Source organism: Micromys minutus (genome assembly GCF_963924665.1).
Source record: "Micromys minutus genome assembly, chromosome: 4".
Taxonomy (NCBI): Eukaryota; Metazoa; Chordata; class Mammalia; order Rodentia; family Muridae; genus Micromys; species Micromys minutus.
The window spans coordinates 60,038,135-60,058,765 of record NC_137973.1 but is presented as its reverse complement, the minus strand read 5'-3'; the positions used below and the strand labels follow the sequence as shown (position 1 = coordinate 60,058,765).

The 20,631-nt window shown below is 42.2% G+C and overlaps 1 protein-coding gene across 7 annotated transcripts in view; it reads left to right on the top strand.

The window, feature by feature from the left end:
* The window catches only part of ANK2 (ankyrin 2), a 539,079-nt gene that overhangs the window by 149,764 nt on the left and 368,684 nt on the right, over nucleotides 1-20,631 (top strand). The window lies entirely within an intron of this gene.

Sequence of the window (20,631 nt, the reverse complement as noted above, 5' to 3'; positions counted from 1 at the left end):
CTTAGCCTGGTGAGAGAATAGAAAGTGCAAGTCCAGCTCTCACAAAGAAGTCACGCCCTCCTCAGCAAGCATCTCTGTTTTTTCCTCTTCATTTTGTTTCTATCAGCTGTGGTAGTCCAATGGTGTAAAGAAAACACCATTAAATGCTAACAGCTTTCAGTGGTTTGAAGCGCCTCAAATAACCGTGAGGGCTGCAAGTCTTATAGAAAGAGCTCAGCGCAAGCCAGCTTCATGCAGCGTCACTGGGCATGGTGAACTCCAGTTCCCGAGAACGTCTCTCAGAAGAAGGGATACTTATTGAGGTCAGGGGACAAGTGTTTGTTTCATGGGTCTGTGGGAGCCGGCACAGGAAGAGAGTGGAATTTTGCAGACAGATGGAAAGAAACTTTAAATAATCCAACTTAACTTTCTGACAAGAATTCAGTATACACGGCATTCTCCAGGAAAGAAAGTTGAACTTCCTATATTTGCAAATGCACACGTTTCTGTCTAGTGCAAGTAGCCAAATACTGAGGCTTGAAGCAGAGCCAATTTTCTGTTGCCTTCCTCACCTTGGGAAGGAAATGATGTATGATGGACAACCTTCTCCTGAAAGATCTCAGAGGCAATGTTTGAAAGTTGCTTAAAGGCAAACCTACTGTGTGCCACCATTTAAAGAGAGTTGGAAACGCCTGTTTGCACTCCTAAAATAATTTATCATAATTGACAGACACCTAAGCCAAATTCATTGTAATCTGAAGAGCTTGGCTTATTATTTACTATTAACTTTTTAAGTCTAAGGACCCAGAGGGTAACTTACACAACTTTTTTTTTTTTTTTTTTGCCAATTTTGTATGCAAAATGAAAAGCTTCATGATTTTCCACTTGCACCATCGAACCAGAACTAACTGCAAACCTTGGATTTTGAGACGTCTTCAAACCACAGGTTTGGGGACCAAAGGTCAAGGAGCCCTTGATGCTCAGGATGAACTCACAGTCCTCCTGTGAGCCTCGGGCTCCACCCTGACCGATATGTTCTGTGCTCGCCAGTGCTTTGACTGTCTTTTCGCTCATATTTTATTTCTGTTTCTGTTGGGTCAAATCTACAAAAGAAAAAAAAATCAAACTAGCCGAGTTATATCTCTCATCAATGGGGCAGAAATGTTAAATAAATAAAATTTGATTAGCAGAAGATAAAATATTGTTGATTTTATTAAGACAGCACAACATAGTTTTAAGTCTTTATATTCAGTTTTTTTTATGTGTGAAGACTATGCATTAGATATTCGGGAAAGCAAGGGGCCGGGGTGAGAGTCTTTCTTTAGTCTAAGGAGTGGAACACTTATCTGACCATCCACAGACTAAGACTGGATTGATTATATGGACAAAATTACTCAGGCTCCAAGATCTATTACAATCTGTGTGGTTCTAGATGTGCTCTCTTTCCTCAATGGATACTTGTATAATATACATTTCAGGCCAGATTTGAGCGATTAGTGGATACAAATCTAGAAAAAAAATGTTTAGCATCTTCTCAATAAGTCAGATGTGAACAGCTTCTTTCTTACAGTCTTTTCAGTTAAAGGACTTTACAAAATTCCCAGTTCTGAGAGGATATGTATCAGCACCCACCGGTTTATCATAAATCTTTATTATATGACTTTTGTACATAAAGTCAAATGTTTTCAAACAGGGTCTCACTGTATGACTTAGGCTGGTTTTGAGCTCATGATCCTTGACCATCAGCATCTCCAGTGCTGGAGTTTAGTGTTGCACCACCACACTGGCCCAGTTACAGGTGTGTATCACCATGCTGGCCCAGTTACAGGTGTGTACCACCACGCTGGCCCAGTTACAGGTGTGTACCGCCACACTGGCCCAGTTACAGGTGTGTACCGCCACACTGGCCCAGTTACAGGTGTGTATCACCATGCTGGCCCAGTTACAGGTGTGTACCACCACGCTGGCCCAGTTACAGGTGTGTACCGCCATGCTGGCCCAGTTACAGGTGTGTACCGCCATGCTGGCCCAGTTACAGGTGTGTACTGCCACACTGGCCCAGTTACAGGTGTGTACCACCACGCTGGCCCAGTTACAGGTGTGTACCGCCATGCTGGCTCAATGTTATTTTTATTGTGATAAAACATGCTATGTGGTGTATGCTTGTAAAAAACCATCACGATGTCATTTTCTTATTATGTTGCTAGTGGCACCAGACTGAAGCTCTAGGTAGCTCTGTCAGCTCCTTCAGGTTAAAGTACAGGAAAAACGGTACGAGAGACAAAACATTGGGCAAGTGTTTATAACAGGAAAATAGTTTACGCTTCTGAAGCGGGTGAGCTAAACAGGCTTTCGTTTAGTTGGCAGCTGTGAGAATCGCCATATTCTTGATTAGGGAGCATGGATATGACACACGAGGCACTGAAAACAAAATTTTTGTTTAAATTATTTTTCTCCTTTCTGATGAATGTTCCGAATTGGTTCCATTTTTGAAAACTGGGAAACCCATGACAGGGCTCCTTCAAACATAGCTCCTTTCGGTAAACAGATAAGTCCAGAATACAGGCTTGATCTGTGAGTCATTCGTTTCCGCCGAAGAGATCTCAAACACAACACTATTCCTGTAACACTCCCGTGGAGAGACCGTCTGGAGGGACGCACACAAGCACACATGACATTAATGTCAGCCTAGTCACACCAACCTTTACCTGTGTCAGTTACAGACAGGACCAGAGGCAGCAAGCAAGTGGATATTTCATGACTGAGGCTTAACAATTTAATTTCTAGCACATGACTTTGCTTAAACTGCTAAGACTAAATATACTTGGTATAATGTCTGCCTATTGTCACGAAATTTTGTGCCTAGAACATGAAAAATAAGCATGACCTTTTTTCTTTCCTGTATCCATTTTAGTATTCACTGTCTGAAATCTATAAAGAAGGAAGGCAATGAATAAGTCTCAGTAAGATAAGCTAGCACTAAACTACCTAGTAAATATATTTACCGTAGAGATCAAACGGTGCTTTTCGACTCTGGTTTCAAACACTGGAATTCCTCAGTTAGCAACCTGATCACATGAGTCAGTAGCATTTGTTCTGATGGGGCTTGAAAGAGAAAATGAGCTACTGGGATTAAGACGATCAAACCTTTTTGTTTGGTACCCAGTGCTGACATACTAGGTGCTATATAACACCTAAACTGCCAACCAGCTCTGAGAACCCAGAGAGAGGAAACAGTAGAGTGGAGTGTTGTTGTCAATCAAAACCTCCTGTGGTGTTCCTCACAGCTCTGCACCTACAAGTACCCCGGGGCAGAAGAGAGTGCCCTACCAAGCTCTGGGGTGGAGCAGGAATAGAGTTTTACCTACACCCAAGGGGATCTAGATACGGAAGACTCCATAATGACCAGCCTCATTTACTTAATCAAAAATTATTTTTAAGGTAGCCTGAAATTACAAGTGCACACCTGTAATCCCAGCAGGCAGGAAGCCGAGGCAAGTAGATTTTTAATTCGAGGCCAGCCGGGACTACCTAGAGAGGCCGTGACTCAAAATTTTAATTAAATTAAAAAACATGCAAGGCACTCTCATTAGGAATGTAATATTTTAAAATACAGTTACTGTTTTAAAACACTTACTCTTAGGGCGAGTGCCAAATTTTCCATTGCCCTTTAACTGCTACCGTGGGTTTTCTTTTTCTCACAGCCGCACGATTTCACACTGTGATCATCTCATGACTCAACCTTCCCTGTGCTGGAATTATAGGTGTGAGCCACTGCTGTTTCTCTATGGTTCATTTCTAATGTTGATGGGACTCAACTTTCTTCTTACCAATTGTCGAAGTTAGGGTTTTATCGCTGTGAGGAGACACCATGACCAAGTCAACTCTTATAAAGGAAACATTGAGTTGGGTCTGGCTTACAGTTTCAGAGGGTCAGTCCATTGTCATCATGGCAGAAAGCAGGGCAGCCTGGGCGCTACAGAGGCTGAGAGTTACACATCTTGACCTGAAGGCAGGCAGGAGACTGTCTCCCACAGGCAGCCAGGAGGGGGACTCTCATCCTTACAAGGCAGAGCCTGAGCATAGGAGACCTCAAGCCCACCCACTCAGTGACGCACTTCCTCTAACACGACCACACCTCCTCCAATAAAGCCATACCTCCTAAGAGTTCGACTTCCCACGCCATGCATATTCAAACCACCACATCAGTGTTTATAAAGGCATAATGCTTTGCCCACAACTACCAAGACGGTGTCAGCGACAGCTGTGGTCTCGTGATATTTGAATAGGAAATAACGTATTAGTGCAGCCTTCTTGTAGCCAAATAAAGCAGGTTCTCTACCGAGAGCATTTCGTTGCCATACTAATGTTTCCAAATCACACACACAACAGGTAGGGAATGGAGTGGTAAGGAACAATATGCATTTCATTTTGATAGAGAGCTCTCCTAAAACCAAGCTAAGACAAATTTAGATGGATCTTTAATAGCATCAAGCACCCTTATCCTCAGCTATAAAAACAGAATTTGAGCATCACTGTGTAAAAATCCCCTGGGTTTCTAAAGACATTTCCTATTATGAGCAACATGTAGATTAGCACAGTGAAGACATTCCTTTGCTTATTTTTCTCATGCAGTGGGGAAGCCTTGCCCAATTGCACTGCATGGTCATTCTGCAGGTCTTCAGTTCTTGTTACACACACATCTTTGAGTACCAAGGATGCTCTGTTCTGCACCATCTCCCACCGTCTTCTGCTTAATATTATGTTAAATTTCAAGTATTAAATAATTAAAATTTATATTTCAAAATTAGGGATTTCTGGGAAGTAACTATTCTGAGAGTAATAATTGTTTACACATATGCTATCAGCATGGGGTTTTATTGGTTATTAACCCAAATGAAGTCTATATATAATTTTCCTATATTTTTTCAGCAGTAGGTTTCTTTATTTTTTTTATAGTTATGCAACCTGTTATTATAAAGAAGTTACTCTGAGGTTTATGAGATGCCATCTAGCTAAGTCTTTTTTATTCCCAGCTGTTTTGAGACAAGAGCACTTGTTAGTATAGGGTGGCCTTGAACTCACGATGTACTAGCAGAGTCTGGCCTTGACATCTAATCCTCCTTACTCAAGGGCTGGGATCACAAGTGCTTCACTTCAACCATCTTAGTACTTACACATTTTGAAAAGATTGTAAAATACAATTCTTTCTTATTTCCACGTCCTCTATTGGTACCTGTGCTTAAATGTTTGTTACCATGGCAACAAAAAAAGTATTTGTTTTTTTCATTGCTAAATGTCAAATAGCACAGCACTTAGAATTTACAGCAATTCAGCCACAGTGTATTTGTCCTCGGGTGTATTCGCCTGGGAACTATTGTCTGACTGGCAGCAGAGCAGGGAGAACTGTCTAGAATTCACGAGACTGCTGCCTCATTGGCTCCAGTGCTGGTTGGCACTGTGGTCTTGGACAAGCACAAGCAGCCTGGACTCAGCTTCTTGAATTGATAAACACGGAAGCAGGAGCCGATGGCATCAAAGGTTCGAAAGTTTCTTTTAGTTAACTACTTACTGTAGGTGATGAAATTGCAGGGCTGCTCTGACTGGCCCTGATCCTGTGCCCACCCCAAGGATCTCTGTTCTCTTTAAATGGAAGCTTTAAGGAAAAGCTGGTTCTTTGTCTGGGAGGGTTTGAGCCAGGCGGTGATGTCTGAGTGGACCTACATCTCAACACATTTGTAGCAGCTCCTGCAGTGCTCACACAGGTTGGTCTGTTCTCTTTTTAAACAGCCTGATGTCTATTCACAATGCCTGCCTTGGTTAGGGTTCGATTGCTGCGGTGACCAAAGCCACTTGGAGAGAAAAGGGTTTATTTGGCTTTCACTTCCAAGTCACTGTCCATCATCATTGGAGGAAGTTAGGACAGGAACTCAAACAGGACAGGAAGCTGGGGGCAGGATGCTGAGGCTTTGGAGGGATGCTGCTTACTGGCTTGCTCCTCCTGGTTTGCTTTGCTAACTTCCTTATAAAACCCGGGACCAGTAGCCCAGGATGACGCAACCCACAATGGGCTGGGTCATCTCACATCAATCACCAATGATGAAAATGTCATTTAGGCTTGCCTGCAGCTCAATCTTATGGATGCATTTTCTCAACTGGGGTTCCTGCCTCTCGGGTCGCTTACTTTCTGTATGAACTCCGCTCACCATACTATGAGAAGAACTGAAAAGGGTTGTCTGATTTAGCCCAGCTAGGCAGTAAGTTGGAAAACTTTGAATTTCACCAGTGAGCTTAGCACTCTCTAGTAAAGTGGAATTTAAAATACATTTTTGTGCTAGTCCCTCTGTTTGTGCCCATGTGTAAATGTTTCCCATAGCAGCTAGGAAAAACTATAGTGCCTTTTCATCGCCAAATGCTAAATAGCCTTGATATTTGTTATCTTTTGTTCAAGTCGAGATTTAAAAATTCCCAAATCTGCTTAGCTGGGCTAGATCAGATAATCCATGTTCTTCAGAGCAGGACCAGGTCTTGTTGGTACATCTATGGGAGAAGAAAGGATCCCCTCAGCACTCCAGCACAGCCATCAGTATTTTAGGAGGACGGCAGTCGTCCATTTTCCACCCAGCCATGATTAGTGGTGCTGCAGTTTCAAGAATGTAGCTTTGTTTTATTAAGACAGAAGCTAGACTCGCCTTTGATAGACGCCATGAACTGTGAGGTATGTTCTAGAGGAAAAAAAATTCACTTAGTTTAAAGAAAACATTTCACTAGCTTGGCAGGTTCCTGGTAACATGAAACTCAGTGCCCTAGTCAGCTTCAACTGTCAACTTGATGCAGCCTAAAGTCATCCGAGGAAGGAGTCTTAATTGAGAGGTTGTCTAGATCAAATTGGCCCGTGGGCTTGTCTGTAGGGGATTGTTTTGATTCTTTATTGATGCAGACAGCACCATGCCCTGGGCAGACAGCACAAAAAAGATGGCCTTTGCATTATCCTATGGGTTCTGGGCCCTGACTTTGCTCCGTGATGAACTATAAGCTGAAAGCTGAAATAAACCCTTTCTTCCTCTAAGTGGCTCACACGGTACTTGTAACAGCAACAGAACAAGACTAAAACGTATGGAATGGTGCTGGGGGGACAGAAGCAAGTAGCTCAATGGAATTCACAGCTAGAAAAATCAAGAGTATTCGAGTGAAGCAAATACTTCAGATTGTCTGGAAGAGTTAGTAGGTATGGAATATAATGAGCGGTTTAATTAAATTTATATGGCACGAAATGAGTCTCCTTCCTGGACTTCTTTCACAACACACCCACTCTCTCATGCTTTGAGGGAGTTATGTTCAGCTAAAAGAAAGGGTGGAGTTAACATGAAAAAAAAAAGATAATGATATTTTGCTTCAAATAAAGCCTGTATAGGGTTGGCCTTCCATGTGTGTTTTGAGCCCCTTTGCATGTGCACGTTTGGGAATAACTTTCTTGGGGCCTTTCCCTTCCGTCCACAGGATGTGTCCCTTTGGGATCCTCCCGGATCAGCATCATCTTAAAAGCTCAGAGCTCTGGCTGCTGCTGCCAGAGAAAGTGATGTAGGAGTTTCCAGTGGTGTGACAATGACAGTAGTTAAATGAGACAAAGCAAAACAAATCAGATAGTTCTCAGCCTTCCTAATGCTGCGACCTTTTAATAGATAAGTAATATATAAATGTGGGTGCTGCGGACCCCCAACCATAAAATTATTTTCCTTGCAACTTCCTAACCGCAATTTTGCTACAGTTTTGCATCATAACGTGAATGTCTGTGTTTTCCTATGATCTTAGGTGACAAAAGGGTCATTCCACCCCCAAAGGGGATCACAGCCCCATAGGCTGAGAACCACTGCAATAAACTCATCACATGGCAAAAAAAAAAAAAAAAAAAAAAGTTCTAAGGGTATTTGTCAGCTGCACTATACGTTACTGCCACAAAATGCCCGATGGAGGCAGTTTAAGGAAGGAAATACTTATCTGGGTTCACAGTTTCAGAGAAGTTCAGTCCTTGTGGGAAAAGCAGAGTGAAGTTCATGGCTGCAGGAACTCTGTCCTGTCCTCTAGTCTAGACTGAGCAGGAAGCAAACATAGCAGGCAGAGCCAGGGGTACTCAGCCCCATGGGCTACTTCTGTTCCCAAGCCCCTAACTCCTCAAGTCTCTACTCCTTCAAGCCAGGGACTGACGGTTCAAAAACCATGAGCCTATGGGAAACAGTTTAGATTCAAGCCACTAGCTGTTGGAAACACATTTGATACACTTTAAAACATTTAATCCCGTTTTCAAACACTATAGCTTAGCAAGCCTACCTGATCAACAGAACACTCACATTAGCAGAGAGCTGAGGGAGATCATCTGATTTTAAAAGGTGGTTTTCTAAATGCTATACAGAAGATGAGGAACACATTGGCTAAATAATTACCCTTTCACACTGTCTCGAAGTCGAAACATTTATGAGATGTCATCCCACGGTGGGGACTTTTCCTCAGAGTCTCCTTGACTAGCCTGTTTCTTTCAGAAGTTACTCTGTTTCCACACCATGAAAAAAACCAGGACAAAATTGTAAATTACATGTCATGTTTATTGGAGATTTGTTGACAAAAGTCAAGTAGATTTCAGATATGGACCGAGTCAGTGTCTTGCTGCTTTGGTTGGAATCGGAGTCGCCCTGCTGTCTGTTGATCCCATCGCTGGCACGCATTTACCGCATCACAATCACACTGCTATCTTTTGCTCAGCTACAGTTAGAAGCCCCGTTGCCCTCTTTCTAGAATCATCTCTCTCGATGACAGGATCTGTCACACTTACGTGTAACTTGTGATGATGATGATGGTGATGGTGATGACGACAACGACTTGCTGGCTTTGTAGGCATGTGACTTTGTTCTTGAGGTCATTCAAGCACATCCTCACTTGTTTTCCAGGCCAATAAACTTTCTCATAACAAAGAACCAGAGCAAGACAAGGATGTCTCCAGACACTCTTACACTTAATGAAGAAGGCCCCTGCTGAGCCATTACCCTATAAAGTTTATTGGCATTTTCTGATTTTTCCAATAGCCCATTATGCTTATCTTGTTTTAAGAAAATGTGAAAAAGAAGAAGAAATTTACACACATCTTTTCGGAAAGCGTGGGGGGGGGGGATATTTTCAATGGCTGGAATCGTCTGCATTCACACATTCATTGTGGTTTAAAACACTGACTATGGGTGGGTAAGATGTAAAAGTACTGGACACACGCATAGCAACCTGAGCTTGATCCCGGAACTCACAGTGAAAGGGAAAAACAGATTCCTTTCCTTCTGGAATCTTCTGACTTTCACACAAGTACACCTACAGTATATGTACATGAAACACACACCCGTATACACTCAAAGTAACAATCATAGCTAAAAATACTAAAAGGTCTTTCCTAAATAATGATAACAATAACATTTTAAAAAACAGTGTAAATGAAGAGAAAAGAGTATTATTTGAAACCGTGTAACAGTTGTTTTTTTTTTTTAATTTTTGTACTTAAACTTTATTTTGTGGTTGTGAGGATTGGATGTATGTCGTATAAGTCTCTTCTTTTTAAATTACAATTTAAAGTAATCACGGATTTTGCATTCTTCTTGTTCCAGATCTTAGTTTTTGCTTTTCGTTTTCTAGAGTCAAGGTCTCACCTAGTACAGGCTGGCTTTGAACTTACTATGCTGCTAAGGCTGGCCTTGAACTTCTGATCCTCTACCTCTCCGGTGCTTTATTTATAAATAAAGTGTTATACCCAGCTGAAGTAATAATTGTTCAAACAGTTTCCTTTTATTTTCCTGTTGATGCAACTAGGAAATGCTGTAAATAGAAAAACAATATTTTCTTATTTCATTAACACTAGTTATTAAACACAATAACATAGAGATTGCTTTAAATTCCCATTTTTCATTCATAAAACACACATATTTCTTAAAAGATAAAACTTTTTGGACAGCGATTGTGAGGGGTTGTATCGGGTTCTCCCTGAGACTGGTATAGTTGAGTCTTAGTTGCTGGTGTGTCAGAAGGCAAGAGATGGCTCTTTCAGAAGGTATTAAATACACGAAGTCAGCAGGGTCAGTCCTGACCCCATATGATTGGTGTCTTTATACAATGTAGACTTGAGCCTCAGACACTGGAATACAGAGACGTGTGAGCAGCATAGGAAGAGGAGAGAAGACCACACGGTGTTAGGGAGAGGACAGGTAAGCAAGCCAAAGGGAAAGGCCTTGGAAGAAGCCAACTTCACCAGCATCGTGGTCCTCAACTCTGAGCCTTCAGGATGATGAGAAAGCAAATGTCTGTTGTTTAAAGTGTCCAGCTTTAGCTTTTCTTTCTTTTTAAGAACAGGAATGATAGGGCAAGCGCATAGGCTTACGTCTATAAATAGGTTAATTTATTCGCCATACTTGCTACTTAGACACAAAGAGCCTGTATTCTAACGCAGGCTTGCAAAGAAGAGAATGAGATGGCTTCAAGATTATGAGAAGGGGAAGGAACAGAAAGAGCTATGTGGCAGAGATGCTCCTGAGCTAGTCACCTTACTGTGACAAATGCTCATCCTATTCTGGGGATTCACATTGTGTTCGTGTGCCTTCAGAACATCAGTCTTCCCTTGGCTTCTGTCACGGCCAACATGGGCTCTGGCCAGCTGCCCTTTCGAATAGTTTCCTAAGAAATCTATCTCTTAGCCCCTAGTGACTGGTCTTCAGGTGAGTGCAGAGGCAAACGCAGTCTGGATCATAGAGAGCAACTGTTCTCGCTTTCCTCGTTAGAGTTTTCTGCGGTTCTGGTCCTAGCAGTCTGTCCTGAGAGTCACACTGCTGTGTTTTTGGGGAGCATAGAGTGAGCCATGTTCCTCTGTTAGGTGTGGGCTGCTGTGGTAGCCTGTGCTCCCTTACCCTCAGTAAGTAATGAGCTTGTCAAAGGCTAGGGAAGACTTTTCTGTCCCCAGTGCACGGTCAAGTAGTGGCTGCCCAGTGAGGAGGCAGAGATGGGTCTCTGACTTGTAGAATCTGAATGACAGCCGTGGCTTTTGATAGATAAGTGAACACTATTGCTAGTCTCATAGAAGAGAGTTAGTGAGTAGGATTTGTCAAAGTGCAGAGGACTTGGAGAGCTGTAAGATCCCTCCTTATGGTCCCCTCCCTTCTTGCTGAAAATGATTGCATAGTGTCTGGGAGTAATTGCAGATCGGTGAGTCAGAGTATCACTGAGAGGGATAGCCCAGAGACCTAGGATAGAATCAAACTCGACTGGCACTCCATACATACACGCATACATGCATGCATACATACATGCATGCATACATGCATACACACATACATGCATGTGTACATACATGCATGCATCAATTAAATGATTCCCAACAATATTCTGCTATACTCATAGGCTCATGCCTAGTTCAGTCTCATTAGAGAGGCTTCCTCTGTTAGCTGATGGAAACAGATGCAGACCCCCCCAGCCAAGCATTGGGCGGGGCTCAAGGAATCCTGCGGAGGAAGGGAAGGGAAGACTGTAGGAGGCAGAGGTGTCAAGGACCCAACAAGAACACCTACAGAATCAACTAAGCAGTGCTCATGGGGGCTCCTAGAGACTGGACTGATAACCAGGGAGCCGGCCTGGGACTGACTTAGGCTCTCTGCATGTATGTTACAGTTGTGTGGCTTGATCTTGTGAGACTCCTGACACGGGAGCAGGGGCTCTCCGACTCTTTTGCCCAGCTTTTGGGGTTCCTTTCCTCATAGCGAGTCGCCATGCGTCCAGCTTTAGTACAAGGGAGGAGCCCAGTCTTACTGCGCCATGTTTTGTTGGTACTCACGTGAGGCCTGTCCTTTTCTGAAAAGGAGGTGGAGTGGATGGGGGGGAGAGGCTGAAGGAGGAGGGGAGAAGAGAGGGTGGAAGGGGTGGGAAAGGAGGGACTAAAAAAAGAGGAAGAAGGGGAAATTTCAGCTACACACACACACACACACACACACACACACACATGAAAGGCTTAGGGAGGGATAATGATTTGAACTACAATTGCGTGTGTGTGTGCACACGCATGTGTGCAAGAATATATGTAAGGACAGCAGACAAGAGTACCAAAATAGCCAAGGACTGAGAAAAGCTACCAGGGTTTGGCCAAGCTCCCATGGAAAAGGACATAGCTGTCTCAACGCTTTCAAGGTGTATATTACCAGGAAACCTGTGCTGTGTAGCAGAGCCTCTCATCCTTCAGAAGTGATTTAAAAATCAACTAAATTGCACACGCCTGCCTTTAATTCTGGTTGGGGGAGGGACTTCGAGGCCAGCCTGGTCTACAAATGAAGTTCCAGGACAGAACAGACAGGGCCATACAAAGAAACCTTGTCTCAAACCAATTTCCACTTACACACACACACACACACACACACACACACACACACAAAATTTTTTGAACAGTTCCCATGGAAACAAGGACATTACCTTAATTCTAAGCAAGGAAACAGTGCCCCCTAATGGATTTTCCCAGATAGCAGTGATAATAAAAACCAGGTGGCAGAAAAAGAAATGAAAAGCAGACTGCTCCTAGGTGAACTGTCACGGGAGGGATGGTCCCTGGAGGGATCGTTTTGTTTGCTGCTGATTCCTAGGAACTCATTAGTTCATGAACGAACTAACCATTAAACTGATTACTAATTTCTTCTTTCTGGAGAATTCTATGGTTCACATACGAGAAATTTTTTTTCAAAAGCTAGGCATTTTAGAATTTTGCACTTATCTCCTGTTGTAAAGTGGCAGCCAGCAAAACCCCACCCACTGAGCCATTCTGCCGGCCCGTGGCTGTCAAATTCCCAATTAAACAGTGCATTTGTGTTTGCACAGTGAATCACTGCCAGAGGTCTCCATTCTGTGGTCTGTTGGTTTTATGAGGTTGTTACCTTCCAGGCCTGTTTTTGGTGCCATCGTAACTGCCACCACCATAGCAGCAAACACACGGGACACGATTACAGGTATCTGACATATGCATCACATGTTTCCTTGGAAATGGAACACTCTTTGGCACATGAGAGTTTGTGTATTCTTTTACACTAAAAACAAAACAAAATGAAAACAAACAAACAAACAAAAAACCCCAGATGTTTATCTGTCCATTATTAAGACCATTTTTTTGGTTCATTTCTTTATTTTCCTTTTCAGAAAATGATAAGGAGGAGCATTATAGTTAGTAACTCATGGGTAACTGACCGGAGACTCTTATAAGCAGAAAGTCCGGCAGGATTAGAGAGTCAATTGCCTGGAGCATTAGCGTTACAAAGTCTCCTGAGGAATTAGCGACATTTTAAATTCTGCCAGAACATATACTAGGAAGAAAAAATTATTTTCCAAATATCATCAGCACAGTTCACTTTCAATGTCTTTTGTAATGCAAAGTGATGTGTTTGGGTTTTAAAGGCTTATTAGATACAGCTCCATGCTGTAAATCAGGGTCTCCATCTGGACCTGCAGGTGAGACACCGTTTGACAAAAGGACTTCTAGACCATAAGTAAGAAACCTGCTCAGGATTTACCTTTCAACAAGAAGAGTGCCGAAAGGAAAGCTGCCCTTGCAAGTCTGGAACGAGCTCTCTTCCTGGAAAAACAATGTTTTTGTGGTCAAACATCATGAAGTGCATTGCTTTGTCTCCAGAGGCAGCTTCAGTCTTGGGGCTTAGTCAAGCAGGGACTGGCTCACTCGGGGTATGGTTTATTCACGTGTGGAGCAATTGCTGATGTGTTTCTGTTAAGACTCTAAGATTCGGGGGAGGAAGAAATAAGAGCCTTTGAAACCCCTCGTGTAGGCAATACTATTTTAACAGTTGGGAAAGCATTCTGAGATTGGAAGGAGGGTTTGTCTACTTTGGCATATAGGCTGTTAAGTGCGTCTTTAAGATATTTAAGTTTTGGAGCAGACCCAGTTTTCCTCCCTCCTCCCACCCCCTGTGTCAGCCAGGGACACCCAGTGGCCACACTAGACCTGGACACAGGCAGATGATCTTCAGTCTCCTTCCTGCCCTCCACTGCTGCATCTTCAGGCTCATCCCCAGCCTGTAGCAGACTGTCTCATTTTATCTGCCATTTGCATGTAGGATTGCTACTGATTTTCCTGTGTAAATTCTGGTAATTTTGTGTCATGGTTCTTTGCTGAAGGAGTCTAATATCTGTAGCTGGTTTTTGGTGGAGCTTTTAGACTCTTTTACGTATACTATCATATCAACTGCAAATAAAAATACTTTATGTGCTTCTTTTCCTAAAGAACAAAGGATATTTAAGTTTTTCACTGGTGGTGATGCATACCTTTAAATCCCAACACTTAGGAAGCAGAGGCAAATCTCTGTAAATTTAAGGCTGTCCCGGTCTATAGGTTGAGTTCCAGGACAACCAGGGCCACAGAGCAAAACCTTGTTTCAAAAAAACAAAATAAAGTAAAAACAGGCTTATACATTTTTTCATTTATACCATTCTAACGTTACATCATAGTAAACAAGATATGGCTGACAGCATTAGTAGACACAGGGGGAAATAAATCTCACAGGGCTGCACTGTTGGACAAAGATCTAAGACCAGCAAGGGCTGAAGAAGGTGGGAAAGTCAGTCTTCTTCAGGGGTAGGCCCCCTAAGTGGTTATTCAATGCCAAGTGATCAGTTCTGAAATCACGTACACACAAGCAGCACTAAACAAACAGGTTGTGCTTGCGTGCGCGTATGCATACATATATGTATGTAACAGTAACAACTAAAAAATGGCTATGAATTTGAAAGGGAGTGAAGGGAACACGGGAGAGGTTTGAGGAAGAGAAGGAAAGTTGAAAATGATGTAATGGTACTTTAATTAAAAACAAATTAATTAGGGGCTAGAGAGACAGCTCAAGAATGAAGAGCACTGACTTCTCTTCCAGTGGTCCTGAGTTCAATTCCCAGCAACCACACGGTGGCTCACAACCATCTGTAATGAGATCTGGTGCTCTTTTCTGCTGTCGGAAGACAGCTACAGTGTACTATTTCTTTACTGTACTATTTTACTTCGTGAGCTCAAGTTTTATGCAGCCCAAGGCTTGAGCTTAGGCTACTTAGTAACTAATGATGACTTTAAACCCCTGACCTTTTGCATTCCGCCTCCATCCGCTGAGGCCACAGGGGCACTACTACATCTGGTTTTATCCACTCCTGGATTCCATTTCTGTGAAATTCTGTCTCCTCATATGCAAAACCAGGGTTGTGGGGCTCAGCATTAAATTCTTTTAGATGTCTTCTGTATCTTGGGGTTTTGTGTGTTGCATAGACAAGTGACAATCATGATTAATGAAATTCCACACAAAGTACAGTCTAACTGAGCCCAGGCTATCCCCTCCTTTCTCCTCTACCCCGTCTTATTACAAACATGAAGAAGATGGGATACAGGCGGGGAGAGGAGATATCTGGCTGAGAGAATGTAATTTAATTTCTCTTCTGGCACTCTCGGGCAACGGGCTTTCATTGGGAGCTCAGATTGGGATTTAGTTACAGGGCTTATGGTTCAAAGCTAATTTGTATGTCAGATGTAATTTAGATGACTTCAGACCATGCATGGGAAACAAGGGTAGATTTTAGTGGCCTTCATTAGAGAAGCCTGTGGTTATTTTCCGGTCCATTGCTCTAATACTTATACCTAACAGGAGCCGAGGATCACTTATGTAAGGGTTATCTCTACAAGAATCGGCTGTCTCTGCTGGCCAGATAAGTCTTTCTACCGATTGTTCTGGAAAGGCCTAGCATGCATCTCTTTTTTACCTAATTAATGGGAGATGATATATTGAATTAGTCGGGTTGCTTCATTCTCATCTCTTTATTCATCGTGATCTCACCCAGACACTACTGCTCAATTATTTGATTTGCAGTTAATAGACCAAGGAAATGATTTCGGGAGCTGATAGGTCTGTCAGACAATATTTTTCTTTAGCCTGGGTCAATTCAACTATCCATTTATCAGGAATTATAAAACCATAAAAAGTACATCAGTTGGTCTGCCAAGAGATATTTTTAACCCAGTGCCGAAGAGGTTGAGGCAGGAGGATCAAGACTTGGAGATCATTTTGGGGTATATGTCATATCTGAGGTCAGTTAGGACTACGTGTGACCCATCTCGTAAGTACTACTTCTCTGTAGTAAGATAAAGGTAATAGGAAATAATTACTGATGGCAGGGTTATTTAGTTCTGTTAAAGGCATCGGTAGTTAGGAATCTCTGAGCTAGAAACCTGGTTCGATTACTGTGGGTATCTCCTCCTCAACTTCAGACACCCCTGAATGGGTAAGTCTCTGAGAAAGGTCATCAGCTTGTACACAGCATCTCCGGGATTCCAGACTGAGCATAGAAAAGGAAGGAGATTAAAAAAGATCAGCTAATTTGTAGAGAGCTGAGTCAGGGCATAAATGTAGAAGACATAAGATCAGCAGGTGGGGTGACGTAGCTGTCCTTGCCCAGAGGCGAGGATCTCTCACATGTGAAGAAAAGAGTGCATAATGCCTATGGAAACACCTTCCAGGGCTGGTTACCACTTAGGGAAAACCAGACCTCCCCAAAGAAGTATGCTAATTAAAATGAATACAAGCTATTACTGTTGAAGCAGCTGTGTGCCAGTGAGAACGAGTCAGATGCTGCTGCTGTAACAACCACAAACTCACTGGCTTCAAATTCTTCCACGGCTGCACCTTAGGCTGGTGGGCTCTGTTCTCTCCTACCATCTGGGGCATGCACCGGCATGGGCCTCCATATCTGAAGTGTTGAAATTCTCACTGCAATGCAAAAGAGCATGGGGCAAGTGTTTAATATGAAAGTCTTCTCTTAGGCAGTGACCAGTGTTTGCTTATTCACATTTCATCAGCCAAGGCAAGTGTAGGAGAGTGTGGTCCAAGTTGTATGGAGACAGAAAAGTAAATTATATTTCCAACTACTAGTTAATGTCAGTGATTTACAATCAAGAGATCAAGTGAGGGAGAAGCAATACTTATTAACCATAAAAAGTGGCTGTTATGCATGCTGGTGTGGGCTTCCTTCTTGAGGAAATCTATTTAAGGAGGTATCCATGAGCATCTGATGCCCTGAAGCCAAAATTGGATTATTGAAACAAAAACTGCATTATTTCTTGAAAGTATCTATAAATTGTATGCTATCACTCTAAAGGGAAAATTATTTCCTTTGCAAGTGAGTTAATGTACAATGAGTATTATGAATATAAACAATGCAGACATATGAGCCATTTCACTAAGAACTTAGCCTGACCCCAGTTTAAGAAATCCAGTCCTTACAATGCTTGTTGGCCATGTTATGATGCTGTTTTATAGATAGGCAGCTAAAATTGATAGGTCCTATTCTCACTGTGCATGAGTAAGAAGCAACAGAGATCTTCCCAGAAGCCCTTTGGGCATGCTGTTGCCTCCTCTCTGTTCCCTGATAACAGCACTGGACACGTGGAGAGCCTGCACCTCATGTGGTTCAGGAGACCGTGGCTGGGAGAGAGTGAAGCAGCTAGCTGGCTAGACTAGGGAAGAAGTCTCTGACCTTGGAATTCTGCAGTGATCTCCAGTACAGTCATAGCAGAGCGAGCAAACACTTTGTTAATGGCTTTCAAAGCCCAGTGTTCCTTGTTTTCCTGGCTTTGTTAGGAGCTGAAAGTAATCCAGAAGACACCAGAGTCCTTCTGGGTTGGTTCCCAGCATAGCTGTCTTTGCCTGGATGGAGAGCATCAGCTTTTATGAGTCTAAGCCCTGGGGAAGCTCACAGTGTTAGTCTGCATTGCCCAAAGTGTTAATGGGCCCAAAAGGAGTTCTTAAACCATGACAGTTGGAGGGTGGCACTTCAGACAAACAAAAAGCAGGATTTTATTAAAAGATAGAGCTGCTTTTACTCACTGTTTTTAAGTTATAAATAAATGAGCTATACCTAGACCACTGAAAATAGTATGGAGTCAACTAATTTTGGGGCACATGACTATAAAACTCTAAATTTCTTTAAAAATGACTACTCAACCATGCCAGGCACACTTCCAGATTATGTTATTGAGTCCTTACTGCTGCCTTGGGAGCCAAGTGTCATTATCCCAATTAGAGGTAGGCAGACTCAACTCCCATTAGATTACCTCCTTTCCCTAAATGATGGATCTGGAAGACAGCAGTGTTGGACATCTGCTTTCTTTTGAAATGCCCTTCATTTGTGACTGTACTCAGTAGAGTGGCTCTTTACAAGTCCAAAAGCAACAACTTAAAGTCTCCACTCGGTGTTCATTAAAGTCTCTACTCAGTGCCCCCTTTTCAGGCCACCTTCCCGGTCAGTGCTGGTTTGATTTGGTGCGGAAAGAACCCAACACCATTGTCATTCCTCTTCTCTTCTTCCTCCTCCTTCTTCTTCATTTTTATTTGTTTTTTCAAGACAGGGTTTCTCTGTGTAGCTTTGGCTTTCCTGGAATTCACTCTGTAGTCCAGGCTGGCCTCGAACTCAGATATCTGCCTGCCTCCGCCTCCCAAGTACTGGGACTAAAGGCCTGCATCACCATGCCCAGCTGTCATTATTCTTGTTATGAGTGGCTACAGGCCCATCAAGCATTTAATGCTGACACATAATATTTAATGCTCTGTGAGGGCAGAGACCATAACTAAACCTAACACCAATCATTCCTGACATGGCACCTTTCCATTAAGGACTGATTTTATGAAGTGTACCTATTTTATGGTTAGCTGTTTTAGTTTGCTCATTAAGAGATGACATATGCCTTAAATTTTAGTGGAAACCTCTTGTTTCACAAGCATGTTATCACATAAGGTGCTTGCAGTTTGCTCTGAGTTACACCACAAAATGTCTAGAGTTATTTATATTTCCATACCCTAAAAATATGGGAAGATGAAGCCCATAGACAACTGGAACAAAGAGCTACCACCAACTAGAACCTGTAACATTAGATGCTTGTAATTTAGCTATTTCCAGATAGCTAAAAGACATGTGTTATAAAATGAAGAAATTATTACAAAATGAAAATAAACAGGTGCAACATATGGTGATCATGGGGTCAACGTGGATAAAGTGATGAGGCACATGGGACAAGTTGTCAAGTAGATGTGGTTCCCATGCAGAGTGTCTCACAGGTAACTACACTCAGCACCTCACATCATCATTCTGAAACTTCCAAATAGTTAGTGTATGGAGTTTGTACTTCCTAATTTGTAGGGTTCTTCTGAGGATGAAATGCATGTTAATAGTGAGACCTGGTGGAGTAGGGATTGCTATTCTTATCATGACCAATGCCCCTGAACTAAGCCTGAGGTCTTCCTAAGTCAGCAGACATTCTTCAGTTTGGAAGCATGGCTGAATGTGGAGGGCTGGCCTGGTATGTGATATTCTGGCTCAATCTTCAGGACTATAGAAAGCCAAACCTAACACAGGTGTTATATTTTCCTTATTTCCACCAAACATACCATGAGGAGTACAAGAAGTAAAATTCCACAAAACATACTGTGATGAGTATGGGAAGTACAATTCGTAAGTGTTAGGAAATTCCTGAAATGTACAAGATTTACATGGCTCCTCCAACCATATAAAAAGAGTAACACTTTGTGAGGAGAGGAGATCCCTCAGTAGAGCTATCTCAAAGCTGTGCATGAAGCTCCAGGGATGCAGCTTTTAAGAGTTATCACTCTTGCTGAGGGGAGCTTTCTGGTGATGTAACCTCCTTAGAGTCATCCATGCTCCTGTAAGTAACCCCAGTGCTTCACTAAATTAGACTCAGGCCCATTGTTGGTACCCTGTCTAGAATAAGTAGAGGTGTGTTCACATTGTTCCAGGAAAAGTCACAGAACATGGCTTTTGAAACTGGGGCTGAATACATCCAAGGCAAGTATTCTACTTATAGGAGCCATCCTCAGCCCAACCCTTATCATTTTATAACATACATTTCGAATGTATACATGTATATACATACTGAACATTCTTGTTTCCAAATCTAAGTTTGGGGAAAGCTAGGCAATGGAAGATGGAGACAAACTATTTGTAGGTTGTGGGCATTGGGATATTTAGTCATGTAAGATCACACAAAGCAGTAGTATGTAGCTATAGGTGGTCTAAAAGGTTGTTTAGGGACTGGCAGCTGCCTTTGTTTATATTAAAACTAGCATCTTGGAGAAACCATATGTATAGAAATATGGATACATAGAATGGACATTATAATGTATGTATGTATTAAATATATCTTGAAAATTTGAACATATCTATGTTCTATCTTCCTACTTTAAAATTAGTGACACCACATAAAACTTAGTTTGGATTAAAGTTTACTCAGTTTTATTTATTTTTTTACAATGAAAATTAGCAGTGATTTTTTTAATTAAAGCTGTGTGGGCCTGGTGAAGGAAGAGGCAGATTTACAAGCTAGAATAGAGTCCAGAAAGGAATCAAATTATCTGATAAATGAGTAACTGTCTAGATTCTGTGAAGGGGTTGCACACAGGAAACAGCTTTGATTATCTCTCAATATTTAATTAAAATAAATTCTGTCATCTCTGTTTCCTTGCCTTGGATATTTTCTCAAGTAATCTTCTACCCTTCTGATCACTTTAATGGGATAAAATGGTCTCATTTATAAAAGTTAGA